Consider the following 23,368-nt stretch of genomic DNA (forward strand, 5'->3'; position numbering starts at 1 on the left):
ATTTTTGAATCCTACACGACTCGAACGTGATGTTTCTGTAACTTCTGTCACACTGCATGATGGATGATGCCAGACTGCACGGCTTGTTGCTGCGGCACAAACGACTCTGACAGATCCAACTAGCATAACAGTCCATTAGTAAAAGGACAGAAAGTTGTGCTGCTGAGTTTATAGGCGGACCAAAAAGCAGGCAGAATGAAACAGTCAATGAATGAAGATTGGACGTAGGTAGAGGAACGCTCGCATAGGATGACGGAAAACAGTTGTTTGATTGATTGACATTATTTAAACAGAACAGAGCACATTAACAAACGTAGAATGGTAAGTTAATAGATTACTTCAAATTTTGTGGAGTTATTTGTTAATCTGTGCCCATCCTGGAAAAAATAAAAGCTTCCAAAGACTTGGAAATGGTTTGGTAAACCTTTGCAGAGTGATAGAGCAGTTTATGTTACCTTTGTGTTTTTTCTGTTACATAAAGGCCCAATGTGTTGCTTTTTGTTGTTGTCAGATGGGGTTTATTTACGTGATTTATTGAGTCTCCAGGTCTGGCAGTAATCAGGTCTGGGTATGGCAAGTGAAAATGAAGCAAATCATTGTGATTGATGACAGTTTCATGATTTAAGAAATGTGTGATTACTTTTTCACATTCAACCAGGTTGGTTTGGGTAGTTTTTCCCTCTCTCAATAAATGGAAGCTATCATTAGCATCTGACATTTATTCAAGTTTTCTGATGTTGCTTCATGACTGAAGTGTGACAAAAAAAGAAAAACATCTTTATAAAAGGTCAAACCTTTTTATTGGAGCAGAGTAAACACCCGACAGCAGCCTTCAGTTTGCTTTTCAGACAGTACTCCAAGAATATCAGGCCAGTCAGTTCAAGGGGTCACTTTCACTGAGGATCTGAAGCCATTGCATGATTTCATGTTGCAGGCAACAGGTCCCAGAGTGTTTCCATATTCGGATATGCGATACGAGGAGACGGATGCTCTGGTGCCTCTTGGGCCTCGGCTTCCCTGTCAATCACAGCGATAGATTCTCCTGGGGATTGATCTGAAATGATTCCTTTTTGGGCTTTTTGCCACACGACCGCCTGGAAAAACTTTGGGGAAAGTGCTTCACAGCAGCAACTTTGTCTATTTGGAAAAACCTGCATGAAGCTGTCAAGATTTCTGTCGCTCTTAAGGGCTAGCTGGGCGTCCACTCCGCTTCACATTTCACCTTTGAATCCTTAACGATTGTGTGAAGTTCAAAACATCGTCAAATATGAACGAGTCACATCTTCCCGAGAGCGCCAGAGACATGGAGTGCTATTAATTTGGGTTAAGCATAATTCAAGTAAGAACACTTTTACTTTTTACTGTGCTATTCCAAATATACCCTTTCCACCTTTGGATTTTAGGTGTTAAGAATGTTGTCCACGCTGGTATTGATGGAGTATAGACTCCATCAATACCTCTCTCTTTTCAGAGAGAGTTTATACTCTCTCTGAAAAGAGGGTCTACAAAGTGCAATGGCGGCCCATGCTGTTGAAAAGCAGCGTGCAATCATTGATTGAAGGAAAAGCGACGTTGTGATCTAACTTTTGGTGTTGAGCGTTTTTCCAGCAGCAGCCTCACAGCAGCGCTCCCGTTTTCCTTTCTGACCTCAAACACAACTGAACTGAAAAGGTTCCATTGTTCCGACGTCCGACTGGTTGGTGGAGCCTTCCTCTGAGTAGCGTTACAAACGCGGAGAAATCTAACGTTGTTGCAGGTGTGGGGTAAAAAAAAAATACACGCACACACAAAACAAAAAACATGGTATTGCGTTGAGCTAAAGTAATATTTTATCCTGCAGATGATGATTGCACATAGGTTTACGGCTTCATAGGTTTACGACGATGAAGTTGTTGTCCTGTGCTGTCGCCGCCTTTGCTGGCCCCACCCTTGTCTACATGTTGCTTTTTTGTGTCGTTTTTTTTAATGCAACTGCACACAGTGTCATTTATGTTGTCCTCATGCTTTTCATTATCTGATCCAATGAAAGGGTGGCGCCTCCCACGACGGCTGCAGCCTCAGGCACCTGTCTTCCCTGACATGAAATTCCTTTGTTCTTCCATATAATAACAATAAAGCCATTTGATTCTGATGCCGAGTTAGAAAACAAATGTGGGTTACGGGCTTTTGCTTAAGGGAGGAAAAGAAAAGTCAACGCAGTGTCATCTATTCATGTTGTTTTAACAGTAGCAGTAACATCCTGCAATACAAGTTCACACCAGAGAAGAAAACCCTCAACGTTTGCTTACATTACGCCAATATTGTAGCATGCGGGGACGACGGTCTTTATCACAGACACACATTCACCTTCAGGTTCACTTCTTTGGTTACAAATATTGCACTTTTACGTTATTCAGAAAGTAGTTCCTGCTGTTAACATGTGAGTCTACCCAAGCTTTTGCCATAGATGTAAGAGAATCTTCATTGGCACAGAGAGAGTGTCTGCATAGTGTAACATGAAATACAGCATTGATTCAAATGAATAATTCCTACATCTCCAGGTTTGATTATGTTAGCAGAATTGCTCTATGCCCCAGTGCGTCTCTGGATGGCAGGTAGCAGAATCGGCTTTTTGCCTCCAGTGACGTGCGCGAAATTTCGGGACATAAACAATGAACATGCAACGTGTGTATAGTTCTGTTTGGGTGATTGCTGTGTTGTTTGAGTAGCACTTACCTACTTTTTTTTTATCCGCTACTATTCATTGTAGCAATGTTTCAAATGTATACAGTCTCACAGTTGTGTTGTACATGTTAGAATTTTTCAGCATAAAAAATATTAGCAGCCTTTTTTAGCGGACGATCAAACCGTTGCTCCAGTTAAAAATACAAAGTGTAGTGATCCTGGAGCATTTAGTTAAACTGCGTATCTTCTTATGCTTTTACGAAGCACACAGCGAAACCGTGAGATGCTGCATCGAAAACGGCTACAAAACAGTCTGAATGTGTTTTTCTGGACAAACACGTCTGCTTTACCGAAAGAGGAACATGATAATGACTTCTTCTTACCGTTGCCATAGTGAGTAATTTTAATGTTTCCACGAGATTGTTCAAAACATCTTGTGTTGCCTTCATTAGCAAATGAATATGTTCAGCATGTTTGGTGCAAGGCAGCCTTATAATGGAACCACAAGGACAGCAGCGATGCTCCTTCTCAGGCCCGCAGCTTCAGAGATTACAAGGATCCGAATAGCATCGCTTAAACGCAGCACGCCGCCCAAACAAACATAATCAGTGCATAATGAATACCTGCTTCAAGTCTGCAGGGGTTAACGAGGAAAAGAATTAAAAGCTCGAGTGTTCTGCCCGTTCAAGAACAGTAGGGGATAATGGATTTACAGACAGACGTCCAGAAACGGAGCGGGAAAGCAGCTCCGTTTCAGTTCAGTCTGAGTTCTCCAGACCTGAATTCGGCCTGTGGGGCTCAGATGTTTGAGTCTGAATCTGGGAAAATTACAATCAGCCCGAAGCTAAATTTGTTCATGCACATTTCCCTATGTCAACGGCAGCTTTAAGCTGTTATTTTTACAGAGCGAAAAAAAATTTGCGTGAAGAAGATAAGAGTTGGGAGGGGGGTGATTTAAATTGCTCCCAATAGTTGTTCATTTAGCATCATCAGACAGGGTTTATTTCTGCGCAGCAATCCGTCTGGCACTAATTTGTTTCTGTGTTTTTTTTTTACTTCCTCCAATAAAAGCCATCTCGAGGTCAGAAAAAAATGTATATGTTTTTGCATGTGAATATGTTCCGTGTTTCAAGTAAAAGTGCCAGACAGCATCAGACGTCGTTGTCGATCCAGAGAAAAGCCTTCTGTGTTTGATTTCCCGAGACATGATTTCCCTGTTCCTGAGCAGCGGCGAGCTATTTGATTGTAGCTTATCTGCGCCGCACAACATAGCAAAAATCAAATTGGACTGGGTTGCTTCTTATTGTTTACCCCTAGTCCACCTGCGACACAAACAAACTACAGAATAATTTGGCACAGACGTATGATCCCTTTCCAAATTGTGTGCGAGCGGTTCCAACAGACGCATACTTTTTTTTTTTTCTTTTATCTGTGATAAAAACTCCACTGTTGTCAAAGTGAAGTATTGCAATAAAAAACAGTGCTGGCTCTGGTTAGGGAGATACTTAGAGTAATTTCATATGCAGAGCCTGACGGAGCTCAGCAGGATTCATCTGAAGGAAACGCATTTAAACAAAGAGGAGGCAACAGAAATAACCGTCAATCCCATTTCATAATACGGATCCCAGCTGCGCACTTAAGTGATGCTTAAGTAATGCACGCCTCGTAAGTGTTTCAAGCAAGTTTTATACGACTAGCAGAGTAATAATTTCATTGCTAACTTTTAAAGTACCTTAGATTTGGAAGTAAACACGCTCTTCAGACACGATTGTCACTTTTGTCTACAGTGAAAACAGAACGTTTACCCAAAAGTGCCTTTGTTAGACAATAAAGAATTATAATGTGCAGACAATAAAGCGTGCATCTTAAAATGTTTGTGTGATCGCACAGCAGGGCATATTTGTGAAGTGGAAAATATATATATATATATATATTTTGACAATATTCTGAAAAGTTTAGCGTTCATCCCTTTATCATCTACCTGAACAAACAGCATCATGAACACCCGGAGAGGTCAAGGATAGAGCTGTGGAAGAGTTTCAGACAGAATCAGATTATAAACAAGAAATTGCTCATGTAAGACTCACCACAAAAATTTGAAAAAAAATCACATTTTAACTAAATTTATATTCCTCTAAACACACGACGCCTTTAAGGCGGTGGCAGCGTCATGCTGTGGGGATGCAGGAGCTACTTGTAAGGCTTAACGGGAAGATAAGACATGACAGTTAAAATAAATAAAATAATAGATTTATTTAGAGTAGAACAAAAGAAAAACAACCTTGTCCTGCACAAGGCAAAATTCAGGTATGGCAGCAGCAACAGATATGTAGGTTCACACAAAAAGTTCTTCCAAATTTAAAAAAATTATTTTATATTTTTATAAAGAAATAAAATGAAGACAAGATTCTGTATGGGCTTTTACCATAACCACTATTGTAAAATAAAATACACTATTGTAAATTGTACTAAAGAGCCCTACAGTGAGCGAAACAAGATAGAACATAAAGAACAGGATACAACACAAGAAATAGGAAAATAAAGTAAAAACTAGACAGAAAACTTGTTAAGCCCGGCGATTGTGGCGCTTGGCAGTCAGCGGTCTGCCGTGTTTTGGAGTTAAAAAATGATTAAAGTTGACGGGAAATTTGAAAACATCACTCGATAATCATGTGTTATTGGAACATTACTATCTGAACACCAGATAATGTCTTAAAACATGCAGACATAAAAAAAAAAATTAAATTGAACTAGAAAGTGTGCATTTCCTATGAAAATGCAAGTGTGAATGCTGAATGCTTTTGGTGGAAATGGCAAAATCGTTTGAAGCCAACTGCTGAAGACTTGCAGAAAGGTAAGGAATAGTCCATGCAGTGTGAAAAACCCAGGTAAAAGCCAAAATTAGCTAAAAAGCTAAAACTAGCTAAAATACTAATGATGGCATCTAGGATACCACTAGCATGCTGGGTTACAGTAATATATTCCATGCAATGTAAAACAAACAAACAAAAAAAACTCATGTAAAACCTAAAATTTGAAAAGTGCAGAAACGTTCCCCTATTCCTTCTGATAAAAACGGTGGGTGAATGAAATCCAAACCTTTTAAGGTTCCTGAGATATCGACATTTGTTTGGAGGCATCGTTTGGCACGGTGACCACAAAAAACACGCCACACGCAGCACAAACAAAGCAACGTCAAAAGCTCCAATTATTCACAAGCGTTAAACAGAATAAAAGCTGTTGAACTGTCCAACTTCAAAATGGCCGCTGGCTTGTGTCCTCCATGACAGCCCTGAAACTCAACGATTGATCGCTATTAATAGGCAGGACCTAAAACATCCACTGTGAAACACAGCAGACATTTTATATTGTAATTCTCAATTCTGCCACAGGATGGAGCAGTTTCCCCCATAAAAAGCTGAATATTATAAAAAGTATGAAGGTTATGAATACCAAGATACCATTAGGATGCCTTCAGCATTCACACTACTAATAAATAAGCAATGCTTAGCCTGGTGGGGGCACAAGTAAAGCCTGGTGGTCCGCCAGGCTTATAATACACTGAGGGAAACACTGCCAACATTAACATGTTAATGCATGAGATTAGTCTGAAAATGTTAACGTTCGTTAATATTAAATAATGCACATTAATCAACCTGCCTATTTTCACTGCAAATTTTCAGTTTGAGACAAAATGTGTTATACGAGGGCCAGGGTGTGAAAAAGATAGAAATTCTGAGGCTCTGTTCCTGCTGACTCAGACATTTAGCAAAATGAACACTTTCTTTCTCTATTAGCATTTGCCCTCCAAATGCAATAGCTATAAAAAATGTAAGAAAAACTAATTACATTTAATTTTTTTTTTCCCAATGTGAAGGTCTTAAAAGATGTTTGATGAATTAGTTGATGTCGCAGCCTACCCTGTGCATGCTAAGTATCACTTAACATATTGAGAATCCACCAAATACCACTCCTAAGTTTTCTGAATCAGTCATGATTTGCCCCAGAAGCCATTAATCTCCAGATAGCGTGCTAAAGAAGAAACGAGGCAAGAGGGAATGGCTACAGATTTCAAAGCAAAAATAGGAGCAACTGTTTGAAATACAGTAAACTCCTACAGTAGCTTATTATTTTCCTTTTGATAATAATACCAGTAGCGGTCATGGTCATATTGGGTACATCGTTTGGTCCGTTTTCATATTTGCCACTCATGTGGACTGTTACTTTATTAGACAGAAAAAAAAAGACAAATGCTTAAAATGTTTATTATTGCGCTACGCTATCATATTTGTGGAACCTTTGTGTTTGCGAGGTAATTTTTTGAAAGTTTTCCTTTGCTGTCAAACGCTAAAAAAATGAAGTCAAAGAAAACCCAAGTCGAGCTCAGAATTTCTTTCCGTGCGTGGAAAATGTTCAGGACTCTGAAGCTCCTCTAGGCCCCAACTGTGGAGCGCTTCGTCTGACAGAAGGCGACTTCACCGCGGCGAAGGAAACGAGCTCCTCTTCAGAACTGCACTCAAAATGGCCTCAACTCGAGCAAAGCAGGGAAACAAAAATTGCATCACATGTAGAAGGTTGCTTAGCAAGAGTCTAACTATAATGTCTACGTCAGCAGCATCTGAAACAAAGTTGGCATATTACTACTCTGCTAAAAACACAATCCTTCTCTCTTGTGATGACTTGGACAGAGCTATCAGAAGAAGCCTGGACAAGACTGATGACGAAACAGCAAAGATCTGAAAAAGACAAAAGGAAAACCAGTGGCTGGAATAATCCACGGGCAAAATTACAGACCCCAAAACTTTCTAATGAAATAAAAGATCCAAACACCACGACTGTGTCGACTGGATTATACTCCAGGTATCAATCAAAATGCTCCAGAACCTTTATTTTTTTAGCCATCCGCGAAGAGACTTGAAGGCATGCTTCTGGACCTGCAAAAAATGTTGGTTATTCTCCTTAAGGATTAAAGAGCAGAATTTATCATTCCATCAATTACAGCAGCAGAGTAGCTGTACTCCACGACACTGATAGCCTCATAGTTCATTGTTGGCATGATGGGTTTTTTTCCATGTAATTGTTAGACCAACAAGAGGACACCTTCTAAAAATGTAACATTTTGCCTCTGAGTACTTCCAGGATATTTCCTATTAGATCTTGGGAATCATCAATGGGATTTTTGGGAAATGCATCTTTCTGTTCTTGTTTTTTTGGTTCTGGCCTTGTGGACTTTAGATGATGTTCTGGGTTCTTTTGTTGAGCTGCAGATTAACATTGGAAGGCCAGCTCTGGGGCGGCGGGGGGTGGGGGTGGGGTTCTCCATGGTTCTCTGGTCACTGAGTTGCATCCAGCAGCTTCGTCAAACGCGGAGCGAGGGGACGATTACTTTCTCACACAGTGCCATGTTGTGTTGGGTAGCTTTTTGTCTTGATAAATGAAATCATCACTCGAGAACAGACTTTTTTTTTTCTTCCTTCTGTTTACCCTGGTTAGCATGATAATTAATATCCAAACCACCATCCCTCCATATCAGACAGGAAGCCACTTCAGGTTCTCCGACTCTTTCACCCACTCACCAGGCATTACACATTTTCTAAAAATCGCCCCCCCCCTCAAACCGATGAGATGTTTGTTCCGGTGAACTGGCCCGCAGCCACCACTGCTCGCTGCAGCAGCGAAGTGGGGGAAAATAATGACACGTCATCTGATAATGGCTGCATTGCTGACGAACTAGCCCTTTTAATGGATTTATAATTAATGCCTGTGTGTTGGCCGGTGCCACTTGATGGTTGCAGAGAGGCAGGATAATGTTGTGGAACTACAAAGTAATTTTAGATCAGTGCGGATCAAGCTGAGGACACGGGATCAGAGACAACGGCTGCGTTTTTTAAATTTTTATTTTATTTTTCAGTCCACAAGAGGTGCTGGGTCGGCAGTTGGAGCCCCGGGAGCTTTTTGTCCGTCTCGTACCCGGCTCAGACGGGGGGGGGGGGGGCATCGGAAAGCCAACGACTCGTCACGCCGCTCAATACTTTTCACTTTCACTTAAGGGCCGCCTGCCATCATTACTCAGGTTTTAGAGGTCACCGGCTCATACCTGTATGAATAATGGACCCAGGTGATTCATCCCTCGGACAAAACATTACATTTAATAAACCCGATGCGTTACAAACTGTTTGGCAAGCGGCGCACTAACGCTCAAGGTTGTATTTCTTTTCAAAGAGGTTCTTTTAATGAGCAGGGATAAAAAGGCGGAGGCAATGAAAGAGGGATTCTTTTGTGGCCATCTGGTGTCCTGTGGTAGCGAACGTGGGGCACAAAGAAAAAAAATTGACAAGCCGATTGTTTGATATAGCTGAGACTTTTCACTTTTTTTTTTTTCTACATTTCTATTTCTCCCAAAGAAGGTTAAATGAAGGTTAACCGGAACATCCGACTGCTTTCCACACACCGGCGGAGAATGAAGATGCCAGTAGATTGGTTCTGGATTCTTATCCACGTCAAAGAGAAAAAGATCTAAAAGGACCAATAAATACTTAACCCTGCCATTCGTAGAGCCTTCAAGGATTTTTGACTGTGTATAAATAATCTGGTGCGCAACAACACCTTAGCAACGAAAGTTACTGCTACGTGAGTTAAAAGCAGTTGCACAGGTCCAGGTTAAAGTTGCACCTAAAGTTGTTGGGTCGCTCAGTTTATTTTGTTTATTCCGCTAGTGCGCTTGTTTGGGTTGCATTTACCCAGAATCCCCTGAGCTATAGTCCATTTCCTGCCAGTTGCTACATTGACCTTTAAAATTGCGTAAATTGGGATAACAACAGTAAATTTGCTCAATGGAAACGCCCCAATTTTGAAAATAAAAAGAAAAGATTTTTGTCTTGGTGTTTTTTGTTTTGTTGTTTATTTTAAGGCAGTATGAAAATTAGCATATTTTGCAAAACTGCAACGGTAGGTGGAGGATGGCGTTTTTAATGACTTGTCATGTTAAACTTACTCACATGTGATTTTAACTTCATTGTTTACTTAATGGAGACACAGCAATTGTGTCTTTTTCGATAGTGAAAAATTTTGTTTCGTGAAATATTAAGTTTTGCGCATAATATTTGTTAATTTAAAAAAAAAATCTACAATCACACTAATATGTCGTCATACATATTTGACAGAAAGAAGTTAAGAGACGAGGGTGATACGAACATTTTTGTGACTGCCTCCTTCTCATCCCGCATCGGATCAATTTTGTGGACATGACTCGGCGCGAGCGCAGTGATGACTCCTGAGGGCGCGCGCGACTAGCTAGCATGCGCAGTTCCATCCAGTGAGTTGTGGCGTCGGCTGCATGGCTCACGTTGGTGCTCGGGAAGTTCCGTGAATCGGCCCAGTAAGGCCTGCTGAGAGTCTTTGGCGTAACTTAATAATCGATGCTCACGTTGGCTCTCCGTCCAGCCGAACCTACCTTGTTATATTTTGCATATTTTTCCTGTAGATTTGAAAAACCGGTATAAACATACCGCGGAGAACTAGCAGCTGCAGAAAGTATTGATTTAGGGGGAGCAGAATACAAATGCAGTTTTCTATGAAGTACATTAAAGCTCTTAGTGTTACAAATTGGAATGTTTCTCCTTTTTTTTCCCCAAGCCACTATAATGCAACCCTTTTCTCTCTTTTCCAAATAGACAGTTTTTTTGTCTAAGCACATAAATTACCTCATGCCACCCCGAATCTCAAACATCTTCCGCTTTTCCACACAATCTTACTTTTCACAGGCCCCGTCACGCGCCCTGCCCTCTCTGGTACGTAACGGAGAGTTCACGCTTTTTCATGACGGAGGGAGTGACAGATGTGCAAATGTTTCCCTCCCTCGTTTGTGTCGGGAGGTGTCAGCAGCGGTCAGTGAACCTCGGTGAATATTTAAAGCATATTTATAGCTTCTTTTTTTTTTTTTTTTTTCCCTCTCCTTCTTGTGCTGTCAGCAGAATCCCACCCCATCCTGTCCAACCCAAACATCTGAGAGGATACGGGTACTTCATATGCATGCCTCGCCACATTTCAGAATACAAAATAGATGCTTGCATCACTTAACGTCCTCAAAAACAGCTCAAAGGCTTCATCAGCGTCGGAGAGGCGAGAAGATGGCGTGAAAACAGCAACACCAAGCTGCGGAGTAAAAGAAAATCTGGAAGTAGCGATTAGTTTAAAAAAAAAAATTATTATTATTATTGTAAAGTAGCTGGACTTCTTTTCGCTCACTTTCTGGTTTTTTTATTTTATTTGAGGGTTTGTAAGGAGACCCATTGTGCGTCGCTGCTGCATTTCTTACCTTGCGTTATCTACAGCTTGTATTCTCTTCAGCGCTGTTTTCAAGGATGAGACGTTCAAGATGTTCCCATGGAGATCCTTTCTAGGGCGCGCGCACATCCCCTAATAGATCAAACAGATTACAGCAGCGATTTGGCCCTATGGAGCGCTTTGAAATGCTTTTATTCCAGCGTCCGCGCTCGTAATCAACGGACAAAAACCAAGCAGAGCATGTGTCTGAATTTAGATCTTCAAGGACTTTTTGTGGAATAAGTAATCTTTATAAAGGTCGTTTTTTTTCATACTTCTTCTATTCAAGTACTTTCTTTAACAAGAATGCATCCTTTACGGAAAATAAAGATTACAATACCTCGAACTAAAGCCTTTTTCTTTTTTTTGTGTGTTCAACACAAAGTTTAATTGAAAGTAAATGTAGCCATGGAGGGGGAGGGGGGGAAGAACATTCTCTTTCAGTGCTCAAGTTTTATGGATCAGAACAGAACAAGAAAGGATCAAAACAGAGACTCGAGCCTCGAAGGTCTGCAAAACGGCTCAAAGGCTTCTACATCACTGGAGAGCCGAGAAGACACCACCATGGAGTGAAACAGCAACACAAGCTGCTGAAGGCAAATACAGTCTTAAAGTAGTGATGAGGTTCTATAAAAAGTGTTCAATCCCCTTCAGTGTTTTAAATTTACTACTTTAAAGGCGCAGTGTTATGCAAAATTGACTTTTTGGAGCTTTACATCACGTTACAATGTTGTCCTCTCATCAGAAACAGACCTGGAAGCGTTTCCTTGATTCTCTTGCGCATGTTTGAGAAATCCTTTAATCTCCCGTGGCAACCATTCAGCTGTGAAAAAAGCGCCGACTTCGTGGACGAAGCTCCTCCTCGCAGCGGCATTTTTCCTTCAGACTAGCCAGGAGCAATTAGCAAGCACCCGGTGGAACTGCGCGTCTGTAGAAGTGCTCAATGGCTGAAAATTCAGAGTTACAAGGATATGTAACATGTGAGCAGGCTAAGAAAAGGACTCAAATCACCTTACAGTGCCTATAAAACGTATTCATGTTTTACCCTTTTGTTGCTTTTACAGGTTTTTTTAATGCAGTTATTCTATGTAACATATTTAGATTAAATTATCATTTAAAAAAAAAAACTGTTTTCACTTTGGCATTAAGTAGATTTTTTGATAAAAAAAAATGTGTTTATCATGATCGATTTGTGCCATTTGATATCACAATCTAGCAACTGTGTTACATTCAGTTCCCCAAACCACAAACACACACACACACACACACACACACACACACACACACACACACACACACACACAAAATCATCATAAAAGGATTGTGTGACCCTGCCAGTCAGAGTAAAAAAAACTTGAGATTAAAATTTTTATAACAACCATCATTCTATATTCAAGGAGACGTTCAAGATGTTTCCTTGGGCTTCCTTTATTGCAGCGTCCTTCTCATTATGAGCAACGATCAAAAACAAGCGCAGCATGTTTCTGAACTTGAATATTATAGGAATTTTTAATGGAACAAATAATTTTTATAATGTTGGAGTGTATTTCTCTTCGAACGTCTCGAGTTAAAGTACTTCTTTCTCATTTGTTGCACGTCAACGCGTCCTCACTGTAAAATAAACGTTACGATAAGTCATGCTAAACCCTGGATGGGTTTTTTTCCCCATGTCCACTCAAAGTCTAACTGAAAGGGGAAGGAAAAAAATGGAGAAAGTAAATACAGCCTTGGGAAAATATCTAAATATTCTCCTTCAGGTTTCAGGAATCAACATAGAATTGCTCGAGTCTTTACTGGCTTCTAAAATTGATTACATTACTATTTTATTTCAATCACTGTGAGTTTGCTTAAAAGTAGGCTTTTCCATTTGGGGTTTATCTTATTTAATAAATAACACTACAAGATCTGTTGTGATTTTTTTTTTGACCGTCTCGAGATTCATTTTAAATCTGACTGAAAACCAGATCTTTTGATTAGAACCCTTGAAACGGGGCTGTGCTGTTCCCACCATCCCAGCTCTGAAGCTCACTTTGTCTTTATTTAAATGACTAAACAAAACGTTCAGTTCAGTTTCATTCATGTAGCGCCAATTCACAACAGATGTTGCCTCAAGGCACTTTAAATAAAAAACCATTTCAGTTCAATCACGCATACGTTCCAATTGATCCTACTCATCAAACACTGCTGTGAGCTCAAGTCATTATTTAAAGTATTTTTGAAAAGTTTGAGTGTGCCGATTGGTCTGATAGGACTTCAGGTATTTGGCTCCAGCGTTGCTTTTTAGTTTTTATTTTCATAGGGCCTGTTCCCTGCAGCTACCTGTGCATTTTGGAGTTAAATAGCCAGTTTGATGATCCTCTCTCGGAGTCTCTTGTCTTCCTTCTGAAACATGTCAACAAGGGTTCTTTTAGCTGTTTGATAATTATGTTTTATCAGCAACCACCGGTGAAGCATTCTGTAAATAATCTAAGGAGTGCTCAGCCACTGCTGACTCAGCCCCGGATATAACAGACGCTGATTACAGGCACACATACAGATTAGTGCTGCTGATGAGTACACCCCATGTGTTTCAAGCCCATTAAATCTGGTAGTATCAACTGTTAGGATTTATCATCTATGGTATGTGGAGAAAAGGCTTACTAAATGTAATTTGCCACAGTTTTTTTTACTCATATTTTCTGACTGATGCTTCATGTGTTTGTTGAATCTGTTGAATTGCATTTCTCATCGAAGCGGGAGTGGATTTTTGGGGTTCTCCAGTGCTTTGCATTCAAACCCCGCTTCCCAATGATACATTTGACCACTTTGCTGTTGATGCTCACTAAATATAGATTTCATTTATTTATTTTGAACATGAAAGATGTACAAGATCGCACACGTGAACAAGGACACGTATCTTTGCACTACAATAATATTAACGTGAATTTGGTGGCTGTAATGCTAAAGCTCATAGAAAGTTGTGTGGATATTAGAATGATGAGTGTGGGGCGAGGGGGGAATTTAAAAAAAGAACCAGGAAATGTGGGTTTATTTAAAAATTGTCCACGCAATATTCTGCAATATTGAAATGACATGTTTTCCTGATATGCACCAATAGTCAGTTTTGATACCAAGCTCTGTGAGACTCGGATCACTTAGCTTGGTGTGTACTACATACCCATTTAAATTTATAGTCACTAAACAACATCATCATTTGGTCCATCTTTTAAATCTGGCCCTTGTTGAGAGACGGAAACAACCATTGCTTCAAAAACACGTCTCTCTACCCGGGTCTTGGATATTTAAGGCAAGACACAAAAATGATCCACAAACCAGAATGTGAAATCACTCACAAGAGATTTATTAAATGAATACATTTGGCCAAGTGGAGACACAACTCACCCAAGAACATGAACAGCAATACATCCCTGCAGGAGGAGGTCGTGTCTGAGTGCGAAAGTGAGGACTTCATGCGTTTATCTTTCATCCTCACAGTCTGAGACATTGCTAACCCATACAACTATTCCCATACACACAAACTATACCTGTCAAATCCTCTCTGGCATAAAACACTCCACTCTTGGCTGCTAATCATTTAAGGAGTTGTGCTTTTTAGATGCTTCACCTTTTACTTCTGCTGCTAGAACATTCTGACCAGCTGCATCCTGTTGTGCCACAGTTTGTGCTCCTTATCTAACTGTGGTATGCAAACAGAGCTATTCATCTTATCCTTGGCTGAAACATTTCAAACTATAATGAGAATACAAGTTTGTATTGCAGTGTAGCAATATAAAGTATTATATTTGATATTCAAAATATGCAAAACTCACTAAAGCATGAACATACTTGATTAAATTTTTTTATGTCTCACACTCTGTCTATAAAAACGCATTTTTAATAAGAATTGTTGGCACCGCTAACAAAACGCTAGTTCTGCTATCTCTAGAACACTATACCAACATGGTTTTTAGCTGAAGCTAATTCTAAAACGCTAAATTCAACCGTGTAGCAAAGACATAACACGTGTTACAACCCTCAGCAAGGTCAAGTTTGTTATCGAACACCAAGCTGTTTGCACTTCAGGAAGTAATTCTTTGGAACACACGTTTCATTTGTTGCTTTCAGTTTTGTAATTGTTGAGTCTGGCTAACTCTGTTGCTAATTTAGCCAAATTTACCACGGTACATCTTCTCTCAGAGAGTAGATTTAAAACTACAGTAGGTTTTAAACTCTTTGCTGTATAACTGCATTGGTGCATTGTGGGTAGCCTACAGAATAAATTTGCTGCTGCGCATCACGGGTAGCAAATGTGAGGACAGGAAGTGAAACTGCTGAAACAGTCTTCACCCCGCTTTAAAATAAGAGCATGAATATAAACTTCTAACAGTTTGAAGAATTCTTGGCAGCTAATAAATCAGGTGATAAAATAGGTCAGCGCTTCATGATTTATCCCGAAAACCAACTGTGCTTTAGCGAAAAAGCTGAAGCTCTAAACAAAAACAAAAGTTTGCGTATTAGCAGCTTACTGGAATTGTACTCAACACTGGTTAACAAATCAGGAATACAATTACAGTAATGCATCTTGAAGAGCAATCTTGTCATGGTACATATTCAAGTAGTGGTGCTTTATTTGAGGAAAATATTGCAGCTACTGGTTTGGTCATGCTAGCACGAAGCTCTGCTACTATTCTGTCGTTTTTCCAGTTAGCCCTAATAGATTTCAAACGCTGTGCAGGAACACTGTCTACTACTGTTTCTGCCATGAACTGCCATTTAGATTTAGAAATGCAATTATTAAATATTATTAGCTTAGCATAGCTAAATTCTTTTCAGTCTTGCATCAATGTTTTAGAGTAGAATTAAGCGTTGGTGTGTGAAAGCGAGCATCATTTCTTGCACTACGCAGCAAAGTCTTAATGCCGCTCATTGAACGGGACGTCGGTGGATTTGAGTGAGTCTGCTGTAAAGAGCTCAAAGCAAAACCTTCAACTTGACAAGTCAAAGAGCTTTTGGAAACATTTCCAGCTCGGTCCAAAATGTGTCTTACATATCATTTGTCAAAAGGCCCGGCTGAAGATGGATATCTTCTACTGATTTAGCGGTAAAGCTGACGTATTGATCGCTCTCCCGTCCTCTGTCAGTGAGTGATACGGCCGCGTTTTGACAGTCACTCCGATTGATTTCCATCCTCCTTCAGGAGAACAAACACCTGAATTACTTATTCATTACTCAAGTGTTTGACGGACACACAATTTGAGCTGCTGATTAATTCACTTTACACCCCCCCCCCCCCCCCCCCACACACACACACACACAAAAAATGGAAAACATTTATTGCAAACTGACATTTTCAGGATGAGTAGTTCGTGCAAATCATTTTAATTGTATAGAGTGGATGTTGGAAGCTGCGTGTTTGTCCTGCCTTTAATTAGCTACAGCAACAGGAAGCTGGCTAAGGAATCATGTCCTCAGTCGCACCCAGGAGGAAGATTCCTGACAGGAGCTTCACGGGTTTATATAAACCACTCCTCAAACGCACAAGTCCTCCTTCATGAAGGAATTCTGATGAGCGCACGTTCCTGTCTTTTGGAGCTCCGGCTCGGCACGGCCCGGGCGTTTTGTTCCGCTACCCTTCGCTTAAATGAATGCTGCTTTCCCGAAGACAAATGAGGCTGACTGCTGGCACAGCACGAGAGATATCATTTAATCTTGGCCTCGGATAGCGTCTAAGTCGGTTAATTAGGCCAAAAACAACTCGCTGGACCTCAGGGAAGATGTTGTGTTGATACATCCCAAACAAGGATGCGGCTGAGAGGCACGGTTTATTAGAGAGATTTTGCAAAGATGCTTCAAGATTCTAAAAGGTTATTGAAAGATTTGGAGAAGGGGGGAAAACCTTCACTGGTAGTCTTTTTAAAAAAAATGTTAAGAGTTGTCACCCAGGAGGTAGAGTGAAATTCATTTGAAGAGTTGCTCATTTTATCTCCTCTCCCCCAGCGTGTCATGCCCAAGTCTCTGCATGCTCCATACTGAGGACACCAGCCACCAATGTGTTCCTAGGGTACAATCAGCTTTAGATAATAGCTTGGGCTAATTTAGGTTTGTTGCACATGGTGGCTATTACTGTCATCTCGCATAACAAACCTCTTAAATTTGGATTTTGGCTTCATATTTGGAGTTTGTATTGATTTTTGTCATGGTTCTCTAGCTTCTTATTACAAATAGCACACATGGTTATGCTTTTTTTTAAAAGAAAATCTCACTTAAATGTTTTAGATAACTTTAAATATAAAATACTGTTTGGCAAAAAAGTGATTTTGTTGATGAGTGACAGTCACTGGGATCAGTCAAGTTGAGTTGAGCTTGTCTGTAGACAAGTAGAATCCCTACATACAACCCGTCTATATGAAGTTGTCCAAAGAAAATCTCAATCATTCACATCTGTTCACCTGGAGAGGGATTTACAACATCATCTGAACGTGGACTGAGACCTGGAGCTTGAGTTATCACAGCTAGAAACTAGAGATCAGGCAAGAAGTCTCAGACCTGAACCTTCAGTCACATAAAGACAGTTACAAAGTCAGTCTTCTATCACATTTTCGGGATTAAAGGACTAATGTCTCAGCGAGATCTAGAGAAACTCATCCATGTGTTTGTCTTTAGTTGGCTAAAAATTAGACAGCTACAGGTGATCCAGAACAATGGAACCTTTAAAACCACTGAACGGCTCAGCACCAAAATACATTTAAGACCTGCTGCTGTATCAACCTTCCAGACCTCTCAGGTCTTCTGGTTCTGGTTCTGCTCTGTATCCCCAGAACCAGAAAAAAAAGGAGAATCAGAATTCAGCTTTAAAGTTTTAGTCTGGGACAAACTTCCAGAAGACTGTAAAAACATCTGAAACATTGCATTCCTTTAAATCTAGGCTAAAATCCCATTTGTTTTACTTTGAGTTGCCTTTTGATTATTGAAAAACTGTGACATAGTTTGACACATTTAATGCATATTTTTATTATGATGATTACTCTTGAGGATTTTGATGATGGCATCTGACATGTTAGGTTTGTTGCTTGTTTTTGTTTTTCTCATGTTAACAACTGAACTGCCTTGCTGAAATGTGATATACAAAACCACTTGACCAAAATTACTCACCCAAGAGGTCACAAAGGACCCTAAAATAACATCTAAGGCACTGCACTGGAAAAACACAAAATCTTACCAAGTATTATTGTCTAGCTTCTTGTCTAAATATCTCGGTACACTTGAAATAACACAAAACTGACTTAAAAGTAACTTTTCATCAAGATATATGAGCTTATGTTAATTAAATAATTCCTTAATATTTATGGAAAAAGTACTAGTTCCACTGGCTGATTATTTCACTTATAACAAGGCATTCTTCCCATGTTATAAGTGAAACAATCTGCAAATAGAACAAGGACTTTTAAACTATATTAAGGAACCATTGACTCAAAACAAGCGTCTATATCTTGCTGAAAAGTTACCTGTGAGTTGGAACACTTGAAATAAGACAAAATTAAGTTATTTGGACAATAAACTAGACGAAAAACATTTGGCATTTTTTGCAGTGTGCTGGTCTCACTCGCTTCGGTTCAGTTCATGACGTAACGCTGGAAAGTGACCGAGCAAAAAAATGGTCTCCATGGATTTTAACCTCAAACCTCAACTTTAGGTAAAACTTAAGGAGTGATGGGTGTAATGCTTTTCTTCTTTTAATTGTTTATATGACTAACGACAAACTCTTAAAATCCCAACTCACTCATTGTACTACTTGTGCTGTAAAATATAGAGATTATTGAAAAATGTGTTATATACCGAGGTGGCATTTGTTATAAGTGATACAGTCATGTATAAAATATGAAACCAGTCATTTAGACCGCATATTTATTTACTTGATAGTGCTTAACAACAGTCTACTTAACAGCAGACCCAATGCTAACAGGATGGGAGGTGATTAAAATATATGGCCTTTTTAAGTCAGTAACAGCCACTGCATCATCACCAGCGACGTGATCAATCTTCTTTTTAGCTCAAGGACAGAATGATTTCCAAACAGGATTTTGCTGTTATTTGTCAGAATACAAAATGTTTTCCATTTGGCTGTGGTCCACCCAAAAAATGAGCCGAGGCACAGCGGGGATGACATTTTATGCGCCGCACAGCTTTGAGTTGTGTTTCTTCGGCATTTTGACAGGGAGGTTCCTGAACTCAGCTATCGATTTCCAGTGCAATTGTGTTTTAAATGCCGCGCACCTCGAGGATAAGACAGCTACTGCTGTTCACTATTGGTTTTCAACCTTTTAGTAACGCGTGCAGAGACACCTGTTTGTTATTTCTGTTTAAGGTGACAAAACACAAACTAGAGTTTTATATTTATATACACACACACACAAAAACAATTAATAATAATGCGTATAAGTTTTAAAAAGAACTATGTTGATGTAAAGGCCAAATGTTGGCACAGATATATTCATGGTTCATTCACAGTTTAAGGAGGCACCAAAATATTATATAGAAATAGTGTGTAAAATGTACTTTAAACAACAATTTAACTATTTTTACCCAGATATTCAACGTTTTGTAATGTCAGTAACGGAGTGTGTAGTGTACTATATATTAGCATTATAATTATGAATTCAATCCAATTCAAACATACTTTATTGATCCCAGAGTTAAATGAAATTGAATTAATAGGTTAAAAAGTATTAATTATAATAATAATCAATTATTAAAATTAATAATTCAATTACATTATTAAAACATGACAGTAGGGATGTGCAGGCACTACAAACCAAAATGTAAAACTACAAAAGCAGTAATGTATTTATAATTATAATAATATTATAATACTATAGTGTAAATATACAGGGGTTGGACAATGAAACTGAAACACCTGGTTTTAGACCACAATAACTTATTAGTATGGTGTAGGGCCTCCTTTTGCGACCAATACAGCGTCAATTCGTCTTGGGAATGACATATACAAGTCCTGCACAGTGGTCAGAGGTGTTTCAGTTTCATTGTCCAACCCCTGTATATATATATACTGTATATAATGGTGTGAACTGGTGGAATGGAAATGTGAAAATTCCAAATTATGCAGAAGAAACAGAAAAAACACTGTCGCAACATATGTCTATCAACCTTGTGTATGTGTTGCTAAATGTGCTGATGGGAGAGAAACAACTTACCATTCCAGGAAAACCGCTAGCATCGGTGGCCATGCTAACTAGCCTTAGCATTCATTCTGCTCTGACTGACAGCGCTAAGACCCGCCTCCTGGTTCTGATTGGTTTTTCCAGGTAGCACTGGGTACACTGGGAGAAGGCAGAGGAGTTATATGTCTCGTACCATGCTGTCATGACAAAGTGACAGTTTTGACAATTGTTTAGAAAATACAGTAACTTTTTAATTTTTTTTATCTAAAAGTTACATACTGCATTTTTAGGGGAAAAGAACGTGGTCACCAAAGGTGTAAGCAGATGAATGGCTCGGCATTTGTGAAACATGGCACCTAAGGATTAAGAGCCATTTGTTTTACGAGGGGCCCATTATTAAGTCTAAACCAGGTGCACTCCAGTGATGCCTCATTCATTATTCAACCCTCCGTCATTAGTTACCGTTCTTGCGCTCCCTGGAGTACATTCACACATAACACTCACTGGGTTTTATGTTGTGCCTCATTTCTTCATGACCACTAAGTTCCTTCCTTTCTGCACAGGCCCGCTGACAAAACTTTTAAGTTATTTGTAATGAACATTTATTCCACCGGAGAGGATAATAACGGACCAAACACGAGCTGTGCATGTGGGAGTCGAAAGGTTGTTGAAAATGCTAATGTATGTGAATTGCTACTATGGATCATTGTAAAAACAATAAAAAAACAGGAGTTTTAAAGTGTACACATGCTTTTAAATCCTTCCTTTCCACATGTAAATCATTCACTTGGTTTATATAGAGTAGAATTGCAACAAGTTGGTCCGAGTCTCTTGTTGTCGTAGCTCCACACCCGTCATTTACCTCCGTTTTAGATCAGACCGTTTGGCTGCAGTTGTTTTTTAATGTGAATGAGACATTCCAGGCCCTGCCTCTTTCCACTCCACCCTGTGGAAACTTTTATTTGCTTTTATTTGTCCACGAGTTCGATTGCACATTCACACCTCCCCGACCAAACCACATTTTTTCTGGGCAAACGGACTAGAGATCTATTAAAGCGGACTAAACAAGGCCGGTGTGAATGTACTCTTATTCCGACACTAGTGTCTATTGGTGTAATTGAAATGACAATGAGATCCCAGGGGGGATGTTTTGTCCACGGCTCCATCATGTGGGAGCTCGCCTTTTTGTCAGCTGACTAACAGTCTGTTTGGGTGCAGAATGTTTGGACATATCAGAACAAGCACAGCTACAACATCATCCTTGAATGAGCGGAAGACGTTTCATTGTAAACTAACTAACAAGGATCCGTACAACACTCTGGGCTCCAGCGCTGCTCTCCCTCTGCAGCGCCTTAATGAAGTCAGGTCTGCCGAGCTGTGCTGCAGTCTTCAGAAGGGATTCATTACAGTACGTATTCTTTAAGGACAGCGGGGTTAACGAATGCAAGCATTCATAGCCACAAGTCATTTCTTCTTGAGTTCAGAGAGCACGATGAAACACTACATCTTAATCAAAGAACAGAGACGATTAGCTTGAAGGACTCCATTTAAGGCTGTTCACACTGAGACAGCAGCGTGGCCCTCTGGTTCATTGTGCAAAAGAAAAGCTCTGTGAAATTACTTTAATTGAATTCGGTGATTTGTACCTTGGTCGGCTGTGTTGTTTGTCAGGATAAAAGATAACTCTTGGTATTTTAAGATTTATAAAGTGGCATGTGTGAACTAGCAGTCGCAGGGTGTGCTACTTAAGGGGACTTTCCTCTGAACAATGGTCTCATTTGTTCACATCTACCATGCTCCACACTAGAGGGCATCCCAGTTATTGCACCGCCATATATAAGCCTCGTTCCTGAGCCTCAGAGCGACTGTCGCTCCTACTAGAATAAATACAATTCCTGAATCCCTGCAGCTTGGACTCTGCTTCAGCAGGCGGGTGTGGGGAATTCCTGATGTTGGGCATCCATTTTAATGGGACTGCAATCCCCAGCATTCAATGCACTGGAGATGCCTACTGCTGCATTTCTATTACAAATGTGTGAAAACCTTTGTCTACTTTCTGCTAATGTTAAATAAACACAGTTTTGCCATTGCAGTGTTGACATTAAATAAGAAATGACATTAAAATCTCACCTTAATAAACTCGTTCACGAGATAAGGATAAGCTCCCTATACTTATGAGTGGCTATGTATTCGGTGTTTTGCGGAAATTGTAGTCGGCGATTTTACAGAAGAGTTTCAAATGACACACAACTTTTTATGAACTGATGACCTTTGCGATACTGAGTGAGAGCTCACTTCCTGTCGTCTTCTTCAGCGTTTCCAGCAGTAGTAACATCCGGTTGTTGATCAGGCGATTCTATAATCTTTCCATTGCAGTTTTGTGAAATGCATTTATTTTGATATGGCTGAAAAGCTACCTTACTACTACAAGACCACTGTCCCATACCCATCACTCATCACTGCCTGTGATAAGGATGTGTGAAGAACTAACATTTTTGACATGCAGCACAAAACAACCTAGTCTAAGAAACAGTACTTTTAGCTCTTTGGATACATTCTTGACCTCTGCATTTAAAACCCAGAGCTGATCTGCAATCAATCTGGGTTATTAAGCTAGAAGCCAATCTTACTCAAAGGTTCCTCCTGTTAGTCGCCCACAGATCAACCAAGTCAACAAGCCAATCAATATCCAAAGTTGATCAGTTATTGTCCAACACTTTCTGTTGTTTTAATGGAATGTTTTCCAAAATTAAAGTTAATCAAATACCTCAAAAATATTTTTGATGATTTATGTAAAAAAAAACTAATTGTTCACCTTTTCCCCTGACTGTCCTCTGTCCTTTTTCCATAAAGAGACATCTCAACTGTATGGTAGAGCGTAATATTTAGAAAACTGCTTTAAAAAAAAAAAAAGATTGTTCCTATTGTGGTTTTCTTAATAGATTGGTTTAGGTCCGAACACGTTTGTACAGCAACACTTTTAAGTTGGTGTTCACAGACACTCGCCATCCAATCAGACTGATCTTGAGACATTTTGTCCAAAAGAGACTGGCCCAGAACTGTAGCCGGTAGACGAACACCCTAAAAGCAGCAACTGTGCTTGTAGCAAGAGTTAACTCTACAGAATCTCGACTCGGCGTGGCAGAATGCAAAATGAATTTGCGCTTTCTCCGATTTTTATTTGCAAAACAAATTTCAATTTGTCATTTTCTTTCCACTTC

At 39.7% G+C, this 23,368-nt stretch overlaps 1 long non-coding RNA gene across 1 annotated transcript; it reads left to right on the forward strand.

The window, feature by feature from the left end:
- Positions 1-2,564: 2,564 nt before the first annotated feature.
- LOC114146976 (uncharacterized) lies at positions 2,565-17,906 on the forward strand. The gene is made up of 3 exons (XR_003595998.1): positions 2,565-2,575; positions 15,875-15,878; positions 17,832-17,906. It is a non-coding gene; the product is annotated as an uncharacterized LOC114146976 (long non-coding RNA).
- The last annotated feature ends 5,462 nt before the right edge of the window (positions 17,907-23,368 follow it).

Source organism: Xiphophorus couchianus, chromosome 6 (assembly GCF_001444195.1).
Source record: "Xiphophorus couchianus chromosome 6, X_couchianus-1.0, whole genome shotgun sequence".
NCBI lineage: Eukaryota > Metazoa > Chordata > Actinopteri > Cyprinodontiformes > Poeciliidae > Xiphophorus > Xiphophorus couchianus.